At 42.7% G+C, this 16,432-nt stretch overlaps 1 protein-coding gene across 2 annotated transcripts in view; it reads right to left on the reverse strand.

Annotated features, from left to right (window-relative positions):
- Positions 1-16,432, reverse strand: part of LOC124275648 (matrix metallopeptidase-21-like) — a 144,800-nt gene that overhangs the window by 115,489 nt on the left and 12,879 nt on the right. Inside the window, exon 1 of one of the 2 annotated variants that reach the window (XM_046711257.1) lies at positions 7,158-7,289. The exons of the other annotated variant lie outside the window; for it this stretch is intronic. The gene's annotated coding sequence lies outside the window, so the exon portion shown is untranslated. Of the gene's footprint in view, positions 1-7,157; positions 7,290-16,432 lie in introns of those variants that run through there. 2 annotated transcript variants of the gene reach the window in all.

The raw sequence follows: 16,432 nt of genomic DNA on the forward strand, positions 1-16,432 counted from the left end.
TGTAACACATGGACCTTCGTCAACACAACTACCTCTGTAACACATGGACCTTCATCAACACAACTACCTCTGTAACACATGGACCTTCGTCAACACAACTACATGTGCAGACTCTGTAACACATGGACCTTCGATCAACACAACTACCTGTGTAACACATGGACCTTCATCAACACAACTACCTGTGTAACACATGGACCTTCGTCAACACAACTACTACTCTGTAACACATGGACCTTCGTAACTGTGTAACACATGGACCTTCATCAACACAACTACCTCTGTAACACATGGACCTTCGTCAACACAACTACCTCTGTAACACATGGACCTTCGTCAACACAACTACCTGTGTAACACATGGACCTTCATCAACACAACTACCTCTGTAAACATGGACCTTCGTCAACACAACCTGTCACCTTCATGTAACACAACCTTCATCAACACAACTACCTGTGTAACACATGGACCTTCATCAACACAACTACCTGTGTACACATGGACCTTCATCAACACAACTACCTGTGTAACACATGGACCTTCGTCAACACAACTACCTGTGTAACACATGGACCTTCATCAACACAACTACCTGTGTAACACATGGACCTTCGTCAACACAACTACCTGTGTACACATGGACCTTCGTCAACACAACTACCTGTTCAACATGTGGTGCCACATCAGGGACCTCTCGTTGGCAACCACCCTACATTGCGGCTCCGCTCCCTGGCAATCAAACCAAACACAACGCCACAAATAAATACTGGGACTGATAAGTTAAACAAATGACACATACGTTGCCATGTATATCAAAACCTGACAGTCAGCCCGTCCTCACACCGATACCACCCTCCCCTCCTCCCCACTATCCCTCTCCCCTTTGCCCCTCTCTCCCAGCCTATCGATGTTAAATAGGCCACAGACAATGATTCATTCATGTCAGCAGAAGGCACTCAACCGCAATTTAGTAAGACGCAATTTCTTGTGTTGTGTACAACGTACGTCCCTTACACACATGCGAGAAGCTTGTTGAAAGTAGCTTCACATCCTAGACACAACAAACCCGTGAGATGAAGAGCAGCGGGGTCGAGTAAATCGCGACGATACGTACACCAAGAACAAAACAATATATCTTTCGTTTCAGTTTCAACTTTTTGTAATCGTGAGGAAAAAGTCATCGCAGTGTCACATGTGGCAGAGTAGCTCATTCGTTTTAGTTTTATCTGTTCTCAAAATAACATGTGTGTTACTTAAGAACACATCAATTTGTAACTCTGGAGACATATCTTGTGTGGAACTGTAATGCTGGGCCATAAAGGACCAAAATGTATCCAATAAAAGTATTTACGGTCTGTAAACGTCTTTATAAGTATGAACGTATGTCTGTAGAATTAAAGAAAACATTAGGATCTAATCCATGTAATTTTTCGTGAAATGAATACACATTAGGCTGGATTTAAGCTGAAATCATGTTTAAATAGTTGCAAGTAACATGTTTACACATCGTTGCTATGGTAAAAGTGCTATCAATAGGTATGCCCTTACTATATTTACACAACACTAATATGCATTAATAATTTGTAAATAAAAGTCCGTTGAGCCTTTGCTGGTTCTTGCTGAAGAAGGGAAGACAGGAACGTGACTATGTCCATGAAGTAAGACTGAAATATCCTGTGAGTCCCCGACATGTAGTGCTTGCGTACTGGGTTGGGTTGACGTGTAAGCCAGATCACAACCAAACCAGCATGGGCTGTGTTCCGTTGTAACACAGACTGAAATATTCTGTGAGTCCCCGACACGTAGTGCTTGTGTACTGGGTTGGGTTGACGTGTAAGCCAGATCACAACCAAACCACCATGGGCTGTGTTCCGTTGTAGGAAACAGAGCAGGGGTTTCGGATCAATGCTTAACAAAGGGCACAAAGCGCCCTATTCCTGATTCGCAGTATTCCTATGTGTTAAGATTAGTGCAGTCATATAGCGTGAGTGTGTCTGTGTGTGTGTCTGCTGGTAATCGTTTAGACTTACACTGGTTTTATAGGGCAGTATCAGCTGCGGTACTGTGCCTCTGTTTAGCATGGTAAGCTCCTCAGACACAAACACTGACACCGACCTAACTTATCCCTTTAATGCCGAGCGCCATCAAGAGGACAACAAGGACCATCCTTTGTCATCCTTGAGTTACGAGTGAGTGAGTGAGGTTGGGTTTTACGCCGGTTTTAGCAATATTCCAGCAATATCACAGCGGGAGCCGGGCCTTCGGCGTGACGAGGGGACGTTTTAACCACTAGGCTATCGCACGGCCCCTCCTTTAGTTATGACGCGACCTAGGTCAATATAGATTATATTTGTTGGCCTTCCCACTGGACTAGCCGGGCTTAACGTCAGTTAGGGAAATCCGACACAAAACACACGTACACATGTATACAATCCTTTACACGTTCAGAGCATTCAAATGGAGTGAAGTACGAAGGATGCACATGCACATTTGAGATGTTATTCAACAATACTGCATTCCCCTCAACTCCACGGTAATCAGCCTTACAAACATTCTGTTTGTTGTTTAACACCGCACCGAAATATACCAGCTGTATGACTGCGATCTGTAAATAATCGAGACAGCGATCTGTAAATAATCGACTCTGGACCAGACAATCCAGTGATCAACGGCATGGGCATCCCAAAGATGTGCCAATCAAGTGAGCGAGCCTGACCATCCGACCCCGTTAGTCGCCTCAAACGACAAGCATAGGTTGCCGAAGACCAATTCTTACACGGATCTTTATGGGTTTTCACAAACCTTCACAGAAACACATCTATTCTAGGATACTTAATTATACATGTGTTGGGTTCCTATCTATAGCGGGTCCCTAACACGTAGCACATTCCTGCCTGAAATGCACTACCCACTGTCATGTGACGTCACATCCTAATATGACAAAAGGCAACGGTTGTGCAACAATAATATGACGTCATATCATCTTGATAGCTTTGGAAAGCTGATCTGCGTTAAATTGGTCTTCAAAATCCGCAACCCTTCTTTTTCTTAAAAGGCGAAAATGCGATCCGGTGGTCAGACTCGCTGAAGTGACTAATGCATAGCATCGTGTTCATAATATCAATGACTGGATTAACTTGTCCTTATTTATTTACAGACCGACATAATAGAGCTGGATGATCGAGTTCGGCACACTTTAAAACTGTTAGGGTCAGATATATAGACAGTCGTAGATGGTGAAAAGCATAACAATCTCACGACTTCAAAGGGGGTAGCATTCTGTATTTGTTCTTCCTTCAGTGATCGATCTAGGTTCGATTTCAAACATGGGTACAATATGTGAAGCCGTTCATATCACTGGAATATCGCTACAAGACTACACTCAGTCATTGCTTCACATTTTTCTTCAGCCTGTGAAACATACCCCAGATCTGTTTCCCATCTCGGATCTCCATCCTTCATACCTACGTACACTTACAAGCTATGTCAGATACCATATTTCCTATCCGGCCTCACGCCGTCCCCTTAGAACTAAGCAATGGGTATTTGATATTTTGCTTCAACAAGAACAAGAATAGAGTGATTCACAAATTGTTGACATGCGAGCTACCCTACAGGAGCGCCCGCAGGCAACATCTGTAAACGTTCCGTTTACTAGAGACATTTGCGGCATCATTTCGATTTCCTCAAGATGTCATATTTAGCGAGTCTCGCATGCTTCGCACCCAGTCTGCACATATCTTAAAATGTATCGACTCCTTGGCAGTGACAGGGCACACTGAACTTGTGTTGTTATGTATAAAAGAATTATTCAAGATGTCTCGAAAGTACGCACACAATACAGTTTGTGTTAGACGCCAGAAAATACATAAATCATGCAACAACGGTCTTTGTGTTGTGATACGTGTTGTTTTGCATAAGTTCAGCTTAAAATGTGCATTTGCAATATACATATGTATACATTACTAAAACTTTACTTTCTTAAACATGATATTCCTAATTTTTTATGAAGGCTTAATGTTGAGCCAACCAGGGGTCCTAAGCTACCGTCAAAACTTTCGAGCGGACCTCGGAGAAGTCAGTGTCACGTGCGCTGACGTGATAGAGGTCGATGTCACGTGTGCAAAAGCACGTATCAATCCTCGACAAATGTCAAACTGTCTCGTATGCATGAAATTTCATTTTGTTTTTATTGAAGAAGCAATTTATATATGTAGCTTTAGACCCAGACGCATTTACCCTCCTGTTCAGGTCAGGGAATTTTCTGCTACAGTGTCAGACCGTCCCAGAGCCGCTCTGAAGCCGGCTCCAAACACCCTGGAAATCAGAAGGTTATTGATCAGGCGGGCGATTGCGGTACACGATAGACATATTATTTGAAGAGAGTCCTCGCCATTTGGCTAGACTGAAACTGGGTTTCCTCTCTCTCACCTCCTGCTTGTATAACACTTGATATGCCAAATAGCTGACTAGCAAAACTTTTATTATTATTACAGCGGAAGCAAAACTTTGCTAAACTTGACAAGAAGGCTAGCAAAAACATTTTGAGTTTGTTGATTGGTTTGGGTGACTCACTCGAAAGCCTGGGATGATTAAAGATTAGGGCCGAGAAGAGTTATGCTTGCTTATAATGCTGATTATTGTAGCTTTGTCAGTTATTGTAGGGCCTGTTATGATATTGATGAGGCGCCGTTATCAACGCGTTACTGGGCCTGAGCTTCAGCAATGTAAACTTGTCGAGAGAGAGCTTGTTCCTGTATAACAATACAGTGCAAACTCTTGGGATTTCAAGACTCTTTGTATAAGACGCCAAGCATACTGGCTCTATTCTCTGCCTACTCTTCACTCTTGTGTTTAAGTGTTTAGTGAACGTGAAACAAGAACTCTCTGCTACAGACCGTTCAGCTAACTAATAATTACCGTAGTTTCAAAACAATACACTATACCAATGTTACCGTCTGCCTAATAGCTAAGAGATTTTATTGCTTGTTTAATGCCGCACTATAGCTATGTTTCAGCTATATGACGGAGGGTTTGGCCTTTTTAAACCATCAAGCCTGGACCAGGCAATCCAGTGACTGACCAAATGGCATCTATCGACGCATAAGTGTCCCCCTGTGACAAGAACAAGTTGAAATTGTATTCTACCCTAATCTTCAAGGACGGAGGACACATGTAGATATGCACAATGAAGCGTACAGCATTGTTCGTAGTGTGTAGCATGTATATTGTATATAACGCAATCACGTAGTCACACGAGGCCTTCAATGTACAAGGTGCACATGTAGTATACAGTATTCATGCAAATTGGCAGGGATGGAAATAACCCATTGCCCGACGTCCGAGTCCAGTGTTTTTTTTCTGTCGGGCAAGCAAATTTGTATATCACACTGTACCGGTGTCCAGTTGACTTTCAGTTTCCAATTGTAATTATGTTGTTTATTTAAAAAATCAGCAAGAAAACGGTCGGTATAGTTGAAAAATTATCAGGGCAAGTGACTTTACATGTGCCACTGTACCGGAGTACACTATCAATTTTAAAGTTATTTCCACCCCTGATTGGTGTTATGGCCGTTTGATAATGAATCCAGATTTCAGCCAAAATGAATACATGCATGCACACTTTCGCTTGGAATCTCAGATGTCTATAATTCATGCATGCATTCGGTAATAAAAATCAATATTTGGTAATGGTACAGATTCAACACTATACCATTGGATGCAGATATTTAAAATGTTTTTTTGGACGGATGATTGTTTTTTTTAACTCACACAATACACCAGCTATATGGCAGCGGTCTATAAATAATCTAGTCTGGACCAGACAATCCAGTGATCAACATCATGAGCATCGTTCTACGCAATTGGGATACCATGACGTGTCAACCAAGTCTTACAACCCGATCCCGTTCTTACGACAAGCATGGTTTACTGAAGACCAATTCTAACCCGGATCTTTCCGGATATTTAAAATGCCAAAAGAACGCTTAACCTTGAGAACTGGGTTTGACAATAACTTTAAACAGTTATCAAAGAGATACTGAGCTGGAAACAGTCGCCAATAGGCTATAAACACGAAGCCATAATACGACAATGATACCCATATCTAATACATCACCAATAACTATGTCTTTATTCTGTTTCTTTTCTTTAACAAACATGGATGAAAACCTATTTTCGTCCAGAAACTAAAGTGACATTATTTCTCACGTACGAAATTAATGGATACATAGATACAACCCAACGTATATTCACGTGTCATTGTTTTTTAGTAAACATAGGTAGATACTGTTTTTGCATGGCAGTTATTTAATGTGACGCGATTTCTTACGCAGGAAATTAATGAGTGAGTCAGTGAGTTAAGTTTTACGCCGCACTCAGCAATATTCCAGCTATATGACGGCGGTCTGTACATAATCGAGGCTGGACCAGACAATTCAGTGATCAACAGCATGAGCATCGATCTGCGCAATTGAGAACCGACGACATGTGTCAACCAAGTCAGCGAGCCTGACCTCCCCATCCCGTTAGTCGCCTCTTACGACAAGCGTAGTCGCCTGTTGTGGCAAGCATGGGTTGCTGAAGACCTATTCTACCCCGGTTCTTCACGGGTCCAGGAAATTAATGAATACATAGATATTATACAACGTATACCCACAAACGATTATTCATAACCAACATGTGTGAATTTTGGGGGTGACTGCGATGGTTTTTTAGTGTTGTTTTTGTGTAAAGCAAGTTAAGTAACAACATTTGGGTTAAGGAAACATAGATATTACACAACTGCGTTTGTTACGAACTGAACCGGAATTTCGTACTGGACATTTCTGTATATTATCGTCGAAGTTTTTATAACAATCTACGGTTATACCGAACCGAAAATTGTGGTCCCTTTGTGTTTGCTATCGCCATAGTTTACTGTATACCCAGATGCCATTGTTTGTTCTTTCGTCTTATGGGCTAGTCCTTGATCACTTGTCCACTCTTCGGAGAATATAAAGCAATACATTGCATCGGCATGTTACAATGGGAACGCATGTGATACTGCGTGAAAACTGTATACAATGAGTGTGCACACACATGATTGTTTAATATCGGTATAGGGCGGTCGGCACATTTATAAATCATGACAATTATGAGCTAAACGTACTCACGTCCACTGTTTCGAGCGATGTGTCCATACTGCCGAGGGTGTATCCCAAAAGTTGGAGGTGGTAGTGTGTGAAACTGAGAGGAAAGGCGCTGAAACTCTTTGATGTTTTCCAGACATTTTGAAAACAATTTGTCCGTGTCTACCTACGTGACGTAACTCCTGGCAATGACAAGCGGAGCCAGGGGCCTCAGCGACGCTGTTTGTTTCACAGTTTGGTGACTTTTTGACATAATGTGGCATGAAGGTGTTTGTGTCGTCTGCCGCAATGCACGGGGGTGATGAATGGCGTCTCCTCTGCAGTTCCTGGCGGGATGTCATGTAGGCATGGCAACTACGGGAACGCCACATACTGGGAATTTTGAAATTCCCTCCGTTTTTGACATTTCTGATACGGTCACTCGATAAGGTCATAGGCACCGACAACTTTGTCACTCCTCTAACTCCTTGCATCACCGGAAGTGCAAATGCGAAGCCTATATCACTGACACCTGGGTACTGATAACTATGTCCCTCCTGGAACTCTTTGCATCACCGGAAGTACAAAGACGATGCCTGTATCACCGGGGGTTTGGGGGGTGGTGAAGGAGTATAACACCTCAAATGATTACCATCAAACCTCAAATACAGGCAGGATGTTTTGCGGTTGTTGTTTATTTGTTTGTTTGGGGTTGTTGCTTTGTTAAACACCACACGCACGAGGTGAGGTGAGGTGAAATTGGGTTTAACGTCGTGCTTGAGAATATTTCGCTCATATGACGACGTGCATGCGTGTGTATGTGTATGTGCGGATGCTTGTACTAGCCCAGACTTAAGCTGGTTTTATAGTGCTAGCCCACTGAGATACCATGCCGCAGTGAAGCATGAATACCCCACTCAGACACATTATACTGACTCCAAGCCGACCAGTGCTTGTTGTACCAATTAATGCCGAGCGCCAGGCAGGGACCAACAAGTACCATATTTAAACGTCGTTTGGTATGACGCGGTCAGGGATCGAACCCACGACCTTCCGCTCTCCTGGCGGACGCTTATACCACGGAGGCGGTCACCACACGCACGAACATTCCAGCTATATGACGGCAGTCTGTAATAATCGAGTCAGACAATCCAGTGACTGACATCATGAGCATCGATCAACGCAAATGCCACATGTAACATGTGTGACTCAGCGAGCCAGACCACCCGATCCTATTGTTACAACAAGCATGGGTTGATGAAGACCAATTCTAACCCGAATCTGATCCTGACAAATCATGCATAACAATTATATCAAATCATGGATTCAAACTGACTCATAGGCACGAGATCCTTGCTGCTAAAGGCGTGCGTTTCCAAAATACTAACCACGTTTTTACAGTTTATATATCTGTATCTCTGATGGTTGATGTTTGTCCAAACAGTTGAAAGTTCGGAAACCCTGCTCGTGGTAAGAGGCTACTAACGGGATCGGGAGGTCTGGCTCGCTCACTTGGTTAACACATGTCGTCGTATCATAATTGCGTAGATCGATGCTCATGCTGTTAATCACAAGATAGCCTGGTCTAGACCTGATGAAATACTGACCAGCGGAATACAGACGGAATATTGCTGAGTACAGCGTTAAACAACAAACAAACAGACAAGTGAAAGTAGAATGGGGAAGAACTGACAATAACTATAACCAGATTCTCAACTCATCCTGTTTCTGTGAGTATGGGTTAGTACTTGCACAGTTGGTTCAGAGTTATCGATGTTTCCTGTGCTCCGAGACTAATAATCCCATAATACACCCTGCTAACTAGAAGTGGTTTCAACCCAGAGTTGCACTAAAGAAGCCATATGACGTCTTCGAGTAGCAACTTGTGAATGAGTGAGTGAGTGAGTTGGGTTTTACGCCGATTTCAGCAATATTCTAGCAATATCACGACGGGGGACACCAGAAATGGGCTTAACACATTGTATCCATGTGGGGAATCGAACCCGGGTCTTCGGCGTGACGAGCGCACGCTTTAAACACTAGGCTAACACCCATCGCCCCAAACTTCGTTTGCAAGACAGAGATAGATAGATAGATAGATAGATAGATATGTAAAGTTGAAGTTAGGATTTTTAGAAGACTAGTAAATCATCCAGAAAACAGTGCAGATATATACAGTAATTATATTCATCATAATTAACGCAGCAGTTATGTTCTCAGAGAGAAGACATTGTGAAGTTATAGGTGTATCAGTTTGAAAGGAAAAAAAACGTGACTTGTTCAGGACAAGATACACCTGAACACTAGTGCTGTCACGATTCATCACACAGGTGCATCGCCGAGAAGCTTTGCACGATACGATAAACGATTCATTTGTTTTTATTATCGATTTAGATCTTGACGCGTATCGAGTATTAGTTTGATGTTACACCATTACTTCATGTAAAAGAAAAGTTTATTTTTTGTTTTGCCAAATACAAACAGTACAGCTTAGAAAGCAGTGAGCATATCACATTTGTCTTATGTAATTTTCTTTAACAGAACAACAAAAATGACTTGGCTTGATGAGTGTGGTTGATGGGTACTTGGCTGATGGTCAGTTGTCCTTTCTCTAGTAATCTCTATCTGTACAATAGTTAAACTATCATGCTCTGGTAGGTTAATTAGACTAATATGTAACAAATCGGGCACTCAATAGCTTCTTTAAGTAGAACAATTTACATCATATTTTCAGTTTCCAGTAAATGTATGTGATAAAAACATTCAATACGCCAGGATTCAGGTGGATTAAGTAGATTCTGAAGCTGTAGCAGCAATTCATAGAAGTGCGTAACCATTGTCGATAATGTATCCTAAATTATCAACGGTAACCTGACACCTGTTATAGCAGGAATACTGTTCAAAGTAACACTAAACTCAACTCACTCACTCACTCGCTAGCTCGCGCACTCTCTCACTCACTCGCTCGCTCACACGCTCACACACACTCACTCACTCACTCTGGATACGAATTGAAACTCACTCACTCACTCACTCACTCTGGATACGAATTGAAACTCACTCACTCTACGCACACAATGGATACGAATTGAAACGAAAGTTCACATATTCCCCAGCTTCCCTTGAAATTGTCAGATAAAGTTACGTTGTTTTTATTCCCCCAGATGGGCTTTGTTGTTCCGTTACATTCTATTAAACACAGACATATTACAGCCCTAATATCTCCAAGTCAGTTTTTGGCTGTGTTCCCACTATTCTACGAGTACTAACCTAGCGTACCACCATCTAATCTCATTACTCCCGGCGTCAGGCCGCAATCTTCTACAGCCACCACTGTAGTACGCTGGTGTTTACACTTATGTAAAATCCAGCGTTTGTTCCACAGCCATGGTGCCGTCAATCGGCAACCAGATCATTGCAACGCTATCTTGTTAAATATATTACGTGCAGCTCGCTCGGACCCAGTCGGAAATCGAGTTATTGGCTAGCCTGGTTAGGTCAGCTGAGTCTGGGTTGTTTGGGAGCTCTTGACATTCGGATCGTCAAAAGTCCACTTCTAACATCCCTGCGCTGGTACAAATCTCGCAGATCTGCAGCGATTGGCTCGCAGTCTGCACTGACAAGCCTTTTTACTCGAAATCATGACTCTTTTCGGTCAAAATAAAATTGCCGTTATCTGAGTACGATTGTTGGGGCACGTAAACAACCAGTTGATTTTCGCATCGACTGGAGATTAATGGGCGGACTATTCGGCTGAATCCTGTTGGTTCCACATATGCACTTAAACGTTATCATTCCCGGCAACTCTTGCCAAATTGCTTTAGGTAATCTTTACATAATTGCCCGTTTTAGTGCTTAACTTGTGGGAAAAAGGCGCTTTGTTATTGTGGCCGACTTTGAGTAGAATACTATAGTGATGTAACTTAGTCAATAGCAGCGAGGTATGCCATGGAAAAGCGAGTATGGCTTCGTCTGCATCCTTCTTACTGGGAGCTTTCCGGACGGACAAAACTCAAGCATTCCTTGCTGGTTGTAAAAAAGGTGGTCAAAATTGGCCACCGGGTGGTGCGTAATTTAGTGTCCAGCGTGGTATAACTGAATGTAGCATAAAAACAACAACCTGAGAACATGCACAGAAATCTCTATTGGTAGATGAACAATCATCCTTTAATAGTAGAGGTGCAATCAAGGGTTTGTCTGTCCTTACAACCACACAGGAGAAGGATATATGCTCTGACTATCGATCATCATACAAAAGACATAAAGTACCTGCCTAATGTCATTCTGAAGAGAGTTCCTTAACTGTCCACCCAAAATACAGAAAAAAACAGAGGATCTGTCCATCATCTTGTAGAACGCACATGGCATGTCCTTGATGTTGAAGAATGCACATGGCTGTGTCCATCCAAATGGAGATGCTCTGTCCAACATCTTGTAGAATACAATGCCCTGTCCCATCATCTTGCAGAATGCAATGCCCTGTTCATCATCTTGTAGGATACAATGCCTTGTCCAGCATCTTGTAGAATGCAATACCTTGTCCGCCATCTTGTAGAATACAATGCCCTGTCCATCATCTTGTAGAACACAATGCCCTGTCCACCATCTTGTAGTATGCAATGCCCTGTCCATCATCTTGTATAATGGAATGCCCTGTCCATCATCTTGCAGAATACAATGCCCTGTCCATCATCTTGCAGAATGCAATGCCCTGTCCATCACCTTGTAGAATGCAATACCTTGTCCACCATCTTGTAGAATGCAATGCCCTGTCCATCATCTTGCAGAATGCAATGCCCTGTCCATCACCTTGTAGAATGCAATACCTTGTCCACCATCTTGTAGAATGCAATGCCCTGTCCATCATCTTGTAGAATGCAATACCTTGTCCACCATCTTGTAGTACAATGCCCTGTCCATCTTGTAGAACACAATGAATCCACAGTCTTGTAGAATGCAATGCCCTGTCCATCATCTTGTAGAATGCAATACCTTGTCCACCATCTTGTAGAATGCAATACCCTGTCCATCATCTTGTAGAATGCAATGCCCTGTCCATCATCTTGTAGAATGCAATGCCCTGTCCACCATCTTGTAGAATACAATGCCCTGTCCATCATCTTGTAGAATACAATGCCCTGTCCACCATCTTGTAGCAAATTGTAGAATGCAATGCCCTGTCCATCATCTTGTAGAATACAATGTCCATCATCTTGTCAATGCCCTGTCCATCATCATCAATGCCCTGTCCATCATCTTGTAGAATACAATGCCCTGTCCATCATCTTGTAGAATGCAATGCCCTGTCCATCATCTTGTAGAATGCAATGCCCTGTCCATCATCTTGTAGAATGCAATGCCCTGTCCATCATCTTGTAGATGCAATGTCCATCATCCCAATCGCCCCATCATGCTCTGTCCATCATCTTGTAGAATGCAATACCTTGTCCACCATCTTGTAGAATGCAATGCCCTGTCCATCATCTTGTAGAATACAATGCCCTGTCCATCATCTTGTAGAATACAATGCCCTGTCCACCATCTTGTAGAATGCAATGCCCTGTCCATCATCTTGTAGAACACAATGCCCTGTCCATCATCTTGTAGAATGCAATGCCCTGTCAATCATCTTGCAGAATGCAATACCTTGTCCACCATCTTGCGGAACGCACATGCTCTGTCCATGATCTAGCAGAATGTTTAGGGTCTGTCCATCATCTTGCAGAGGCGCATGCCCTGTCCATCATTTTGCAGAGGCAGATGCTCTGTCCACCATCTTGTAGAATGCAACTGCTCTGTCTATCATCTTGCAGAATATATATGCTCTGTCCATGATCTTGACCCGTGAAGGTCCGGGTTAGAATGAGCCTTCAGTAACCCATGCTTGTCGTAAGAGGCGACTAACGGGATCGGGTGGTCAGGCTCGCTGGCTGAGTTGACACATGTCATCGGTTCCCAATTGCACAAATCGATGTTCATGCTGTTGATCACTGGATTGTCTTGTCCAGACTCGATCATTTACAGACCGCCACCATATAGCTGGAATATTGCGGCGTAAAACTAAACTCATTCCATGATCTTAAAGAATGCTCTGTCTATCATCTTGTAGAATGCAATGCTCTGTCCATCATCTTGCAGAATGCACATGCTCTGTCCACACGTCATGTCCACCCCAAAAGAGAAGAAAATACGTGGACTGTCCATTATCTTACAGATTAAAGTACGCACTCTTTCCTTCAGCTATCTTGCAGAAGAAAGTACATAGTCTGTCCATTTCTCTTCCACGGGACAGTACACGGCATGTCCATCCCCAAAAGAGAAGAAAACACGTGGACTGTCCATCATCTTACAGAGGGAACTGCGCAGTGTCCTTAAGCTACCTTGCAGAAAAAAAGTAAATGACCAGTCCATCATCACAAGGCTAGGCCTATACCGACAGAAGTCGATACATGGTCATTAAGTGACAATGCAGAAAGAACAACGTCTGTCCACCATTGCATAACCTACATGTCTGTCCATCAGTGCAGAAGAAGGTACGGAGACAACGTCCAGTTGATCCTAGTACAATGGTGTAAACATTTCTTTCAAACATAAGCCTTCACAGACAATACATGTCGTGTCGACTTATGTCAATTTGATGCTTTTCTTCGTCTGATTTAAGAGTCACCAAGACCATCGCACCTGACCATCCGGGTTAGAATTGGTCTGCAGCGGTGGACACATGTGGTGGACACATGTAGAACGATGCTCATGACGTTGATCACTGGATTGTCTGGTCCACGCTCGATTATATACAGACGGCGGCATATAGTTGGAATATTGCTGAGCGAGGCATTAAACAACAAACAAATCCAGACCATCATAAAGGTTCTTATCTCGCATAAACTGCCCCTTTAAACATGAACCATGATCCGTCTGCCGTGGCTGTATTTTATTGGAATTAAAGGGGTGTATGGATTTAGGCCGTATCCATGCCCACTGGGCGGGGTGACCGTGGCCACGTTACACTCGCTAGGTTAGTCTGTATAAATTGCATTGACATACTCAGCAAATGGCAACAGACAGCCAGTGACCGTTGTATCAGACTGATAGGAGATCACTGTTCAGACAAAATACAATTACTCAAGTAATCTGTTTATTCCCCTGATTCTAAGGGCAGACTGCCCTAAGACCCTTTGGGACAAACTAATGCGTCCGTATTTAACATGGAAAACAGAGTGCTTCGATATTCTCTGTGGATTGTATTAAATGTATGTGGTGCGCATAAGTTACAATAGAGTTCATTCTACACTGAAGTGCCATATTCGTGAATTGTCTATATTGTAACATTCTCTGTAGTTGAAAGGCTCATATGCCGTGTATGTTTTGAGGTTCACAGTGAGTGAGTATGGTTTTACGGCGCATTTAGCAATGTTCCAGCAATATCACGGCGAGGGACACCAGAAATGGACTTCACGCATTGTACCCATGTGGGGAATCGAACCCGGGCCTTTGGCGTGACGAGCGAACGCTTCAAACACAAGGCTACCCCACCGCCCCCAGAGGTTTGAACTTCAGATTTGAATTTTCATTAACAGGCCACGAATATGGTGACGTGTGTGTATGTTGTGTGTGTATGTGTATGCGTGCGTGCGTGCGTGTGTGCGTGCGTCTGTGTAAAGGTGTCAAACTCTTGCCTGGGTCATCTCACATTACATTTCTAATAGGTTACATTTCACTCAGAATTCACAGCCAAGATCAATTTTAAAAACTTGACCACTCTTGCAGGAAGGGAAATATTATTTCAATGTCTTAGTTGCGTACTGCTTTGATTTGTACTGCCATTGAATTTGTACGGCCACTCCGTTTTGAACAGCTGTTGTATTTCCTTTGTACTGATTTGTGTGGATTTGTAAATTTAGAACGTAACTGTTACAGCTGTAAATTGTACAACAGTTTTTTGTCGATTTTGGTTTACGCCTAATTCATTGGCTCGCAGATTTCTGGTTAACGTTTTGTTTCAACTAGGGAATCGACACGAAACCATTAACTCTCGCTGATATCAAAATGTATCGCTAAATCATCTCAATACCATACACTTAGACCCTTTGTACCTTACTATTCGTCTTATCATATACAGACCCGTGAAGATCCGAGTTAGAACTGGTCTTCAGCAACCCATGCTTGTCGTAAGAGGCGACTAACGGGAACGTATGGTCAGACTCGCTGACTTGGTTGACACATGGCATCGTATCCCAATTGCGTAAATTGATGCTCATGCCGTTGATCACTGGATTGTCTGGTCAAGATTCGATTACTTACAGACCGCCGCCATATTATTGGAATATTGCTGAGTGCGGCGTTAAACAACAAACCAACCAATCTTATCACATTTAATACCAGTCCTCATTAATGGATTACGTTCAGTCCTTGATCAAATTTAATATTGTTAATAATGTACACTTATTCCATTTTAAAATTTAACCACAGCCTTCTTCCTGACTAGGGGCGGTGGGGTAGCTTAGACGTTAAAGCCTTCGAAGACCCGGGTTCGATTCCCCACATGGGTACAATGTGTGAAGTCCATTTCTGGTGTCCCCGCCGTGATATTGCTAGAATATTGCTAAAAGCTGCGTAACACAAAACTCACTCACTCACTCAGTCTTCCTGATTCCCCCACTCATTTCCTTAATAAACCACACTCAGTGTTCATAATAATCCACTCCCAGTCCTCTTAACAATTTACACTCAATGCTCTTAAAACGTTTCACATAGTCTTCAAAATAATTTGCACTTCGTCATGTTAAAAGCCTAGACTCAGTGCTCTTACAAATACGTTGGAACCTCTTTATTGTTTACGCTCACCCATCTAAATAATTTACGTTTACTCGTCTTAATACTTTACCCTCGTCGTCTTTGTAACTTACTCTCTGAGCTCTTGAAACTTCATGTTTAGTCCTATGTATAATTTACGCTCAGGACAGGATTTCACTCAGCGATAGGTAATTGAAACGAAACCGCCGAATCAGCCGGTGGTTTCTAGACATTGGCGTGCACTTCTTTAATCAGAAAATCAGGTGCATCATTTACCTGGCAACGAGATCATTTTTTGCACATATGTAAAACATGTTGTTACTTAACAGCAGATTTTTCAAATCTATGTGAATCCATGCTACGCACACCTGTACACGAACCGAACGCACTCTTACCTGTAGATTAAACACCCGTCGACCCCGGCCGATAAACAACAATACTGCCATTCATATATATAAACCTACAACCGTCTAGTCTCCATTAAGAAAAGAAGCTAACAGCTTAAAAAACGCATGAGATATAGTTTT

This window comes from Haliotis rubra, unplaced genomic scaffold (assembly GCF_003918875.1).
Source record: "Haliotis rubra isolate DU_JTF1 unplaced genomic scaffold, ASM391887v1 Scf200, whole genome shotgun sequence".
Lineage (NCBI taxonomy): Eukaryota > Metazoa > Mollusca > Gastropoda > Lepetellida > Haliotidae > Haliotis > Haliotis rubra.